Genomic DNA, 4266 nt, shown 5'->3' with positions numbered 1-4266 from the left:
GCCTCCGCAATGCTTGCTAAATAGTTTTCCCATAGAATTGTCCAAGGATTCCCTGTTGAACTCTCTGTGAACAGGAAACATCCTCACTGTCATGTGCTGGTTGACTTAGTGTGAAGAAGCAAGAATTCCGATAACAGATGTACAAGTGGATATTCATCAAGGACATTGGAGTACACTAAAGCCTGTGTGTGTGTGTGTGTGTGTGTGTGTGTGTGTGTGTGTGTGTGTGTGTGTGTTTGCTGTGATGGCTGTTGTTGTTCATCTGGGTTCAGCCGCAGGGTTATACTGACTTTCAAGACTATGTTGTTTTGTTTTGTTTTCACAGAAGTAACCTTTTATTTCCATGTTTCTCAGATTAAGTTTTCTGAGTTTGTTGCTTTGAGAGGATTAGTCAAAGAGACCAAATCCTATATCCTCATCTGTTTCCTCCAACTCTTCCTTGGCTTCAGCCTTGGCTGGGGCTGCAGCAGCAGCAGGAAAAGTAGTGGTTGTAGCAGCCACAGGGGCAGCAGCCACAAATGCAGATGGATCAGCCAGGAAGGCCTTGACCTTTTCAGCAAGTGGGAAGGTGGACTCAGTCTCCACAGTCAGAGCCAGAACCCGCTTATACCCATGGATGCTAGAGTGTGACACTGAAGCAACAGTCGGGTAACCAGTCTGCAAACACCAGCTACATTTCAGACACCCTGTAGAAAGCAAGAGTGCAGAGCCTGCTCTGTGATGTCAAGCACTTCTGGGTTGTAAATGCTGCCATTGTCAAATAGCTGCTGGATGATCATCTCAAAGGAGAAGGGGGAGATGTTCAGCAGCGTAGCTTCACTGGCTCCCACTTTGTCTCCAGGTTTTATCAGCTGCACATCACTCAGAATTTCAAAGGTGCTCCTGGAGATTTTAGTAGCCTTGAAAAAAGAGGTCTTCTTGGGACCCAGACCAGTGTTCTGGGCTGGCACAGTAGCCTCACATGGGGCGATGGCACCAGCACAGGCAGCAGCTGGCACTTTATTGGCCAGCAGCATGTCCCTAATCTCAGTGAGGTTCTCCTTGGTGAATACAAAGCCCACATTCCCCCAGATATGAGGCAGCAGTTTCTCTAGAGCTGGGTTGTCCTCCAGATGCCACAGGATGGCCTTCTTCATCATGGTGTTCTTGCCCATCAGCACTACAGTCTTCCTTTGTGGGGACATATGGATCTGCTGCATCCACTTGGAGCCCACATTGTCTGCTCCTACAGTGAAGCATTTTGGATAATCATTCAAAAGTTGGATGATCTTAAGGAAGTAGTTCAACTTCCAGGTCACCCTGTCTTCCCTGGGCATCATGGCAGTGCATCAGGGATTGCCATGCAAGGTTTAAAAATGATGTCACTCTAACGAGGATGTCTGGTGAGCTCAAGACTATGTTTGCAATGATCTTTCCTTGTGTCTTTTTGATGCTCTTGAGGAGCACTAGTCACCATTATATGGGAAGACTCATTATGCACTATGTTAGTCCTGGGATGTCCTTGCTAACAGAAGTTGTGTTTCTCTTTTCATCTTATACCCAAATTGATCACCTTGCATGTTTTTTAACTTCTGGAATTGATCCTCACACACAGGGTGGAGTAGCTGGAAGGCATCAAGTGGTATGTAGGCTTAATAACATCTTATCAATGTTAGTGTCTCTTTTATGCTTCAAGAACTCTCTTGCTTACAGGATTGTCAACTCTCTAGAGTCAGTGCACATCACACACACACATTCAGGGTTCCCTAGATCCTACTTGTCCTTCTTTCATACTTCATGTCTTGTCTCACATTTCAAGAATTTGAATCTTCTTTCTGGGTGATGCATGTCAAGGGTTTGTCAGACTTCATCCTTTCAAATCACCAGATCTTTGTTTTGATCATTGTTCCTTTGGTCTTTGTTTTAAACTCTAAGTGACCACTTATTTCAACTCTGATCTTTCTTATGCTTTCTCATAATTGCTTTAGGGTTTGGCTTGGCATTATTTTCTTTTTAACCCTAAGATGTATCATTAGGAGGTATAAAGTAGCTATGATTTTCATGATGTAGACATTGAGAGTCATAAACTTCTCTTCTAGACCTGCTTTTGTCTTTTTCCTTCTAGCAACTTGTGGTGGTCCTATCCTCCACCTGTCCCAGTGGTGTCAGAGAGGAAGAATTTTGGTGTAAAAATCTCTGTGATGGAGAAGTATCAACACCATACAGAGGGAAAGAATCAATAAATAACAAGAGCACCTGTACATCATCCAGCTGTCCAGATTTAAACAAGCGCTGGATATAAGCTGGTCATGTTTTTCAGACCCATGGTTTTGTTCTGAGGAGACAGAGAGTAAGAGCTCATCTGATAGTGATCATGACAGTGAGACATATGAGGACTACCTCTCCTGCCTGGAAGACTCTGATTCAGACCTACAGAATGATGGTGGAGATGCTGAGATCCAGAAGACTGATAGTGAAGCATTAGAGAATACCTCTCCTGCATGGAGGATTCTAACTCAGAGTTGCTGAATAACAGTGGGGAGGATGAAACCCAGGACACAGGCAGCACCATCATGCTCATCCATCACCCATCAATGTGCTGTTTGTCCTGGAAGACAAGTGTCACCCCATCCTAGGACCACAGGATGATGTTGAGGTTACCAAGACCATCAGCACACCTAGAGACCTGAATGAATTTCCTCTGGAGTCTAGGGAGCTCTCATATGACACTATCAACACCGTGGGTGCTTTCTGAATGAACCAGAGCATGGACCATAAAGACACTGTGGGCACACACCCCAGCCAGAGCACGGACATCGAAGACACCATTGGCACTCGCCATAGCCAGTGGGCAGACCGTGAAGACTCTATGCACACTCATTCTAGCCTGAGCATGGACAATGCAGACACTGTGGGTGCTCTTCCGAGCCTGAGTGCAAACCACAAAGATACCATGGGCACTACCCCTGGAGTGCGGAAGACGAAGACAACGTGGATGTCCCCAAGTGTCAGAACACTGACTATCAAAACATCCAGAAAACCAACTTTGAAGAGTGGCCAGCCCCGAGAGGCAGCCATATCTTCCAAGAAGACACAGAGAAGGGATCTTTAAAGGGGTGAGGAGGCAAATCCATTATCTGTGCTGCTGTTTCTTCTGCTGCATCCTAACCTCAAAGGAAGGAGACTCAACCCCAGGTGAGGGGCAGGAAGACATTAAAAATGGAGTCCCAGTGAGGTTGGGTAGACACACCCAGTGACTTCTCCTTGTCTATTTGATCTTTGCTTTTGCCACTGATAGCACCATTTTTAGGACACAAACCCTAGTCTGTGACCCTAGAAGGAGCTTTCCCACTCTACCCCTTTATGTGGATTCTGAGAAAGTTGAGCATGAAGCAGACAAGCAAAGGATGCAATTAAAGGCTGTGGAGGAAGGAAGAGGGGTTTGGGCTTGGGGAAGGGTGATCAGGAAAGGGAAGAGAAATCATATAGAGTGCTATGAGAGAGCAGACTAGCCCAGTGGTGAGTCCTGAGATGTCAGAGTCACTAACAGAGTCATTTGCTTGTGTCTCCTTTCAAGGTCTGAAGAACAGACCTAGGGCCATGCTTTTAAACCATGGGTCTCATTTTGGCCTGGTGTGGCCCACCAGCCACAAGAGGGAACCAGGTCAGAACTTCATAGAGCTGTGTACCACAAAATATTATGTTCCCTGTGAGATACCCCCAGCAACATGGACACAAGCGCTCTAGCCCTCTTCTCCCTGCAATGGGAGCTGTTCGCTCCCTCAAGGTAAGCTCATTCTTGATCCAGCCCTATGGCTGGACATAGAAGTCAGTCACATGGCCACCCCACCTTAAAGAGCCAGGCATTCAACTTCTGCAATCCACATTATACAACTTCGTGTTCCACACAACATGGGGTCTTCACCAAGTCATTTCCTTGTTGTATGTGAGTATGCTTCTACCTTTATTTGTATTAATATATATACACATATTTACATTCCTACCTCTGATTAAGATATTTATACACATTGTTTACATTTGGAGGTCATTGTCCTCACTCATTGCACAGTTATTCATTCTCTTAGTCTTCAAGTTAGATAGATAGAAATCAGTAGTCATATATGTTTATTATATTTATATTTAGGCTAATCAGGTTATTTAGATACATAGAGATCATACTTAATATAGACAGTATAATCTTCAACCTCTTCAAAGAGCTGTAAAAAATGGCCTTTAATCTAACTCATAGTTCTATAGTTGTGAGACACAATCGCTCCTGGCATCACC

At 44.8% G+C, this 4266-nt stretch overlaps 1 pseudogene; it reads right to left on the bottom strand.

The window, feature by feature from the left end:
* Positions 1–387: 387 nt before the first annotated feature.
* LOC148117109 (putative ribosomal protein uL10-like pseudogene) lies at positions 388–1316 on the bottom strand (annotated as a pseudogene).
* Positions 1317–4266: the final 2950 nt, after the last annotated feature.

The sequence above is a fragment of the Myodes glareolus genome, unplaced genomic scaffold (genome assembly GCF_982192425.1).
Source record: "Myodes glareolus unplaced genomic scaffold, mMyoGla1.1 HAP1_SCAFFOLD_62, whole genome shotgun sequence".
Taxonomy (NCBI): Eukaryota; Metazoa; Chordata; class Mammalia; order Rodentia; family Cricetidae; genus Myodes; species Myodes glareolus.
The sequence above is the reverse complement of the archived record's forward strand: the minus strand, read 5'-3'. Positions and strand labels throughout refer to the sequence as shown.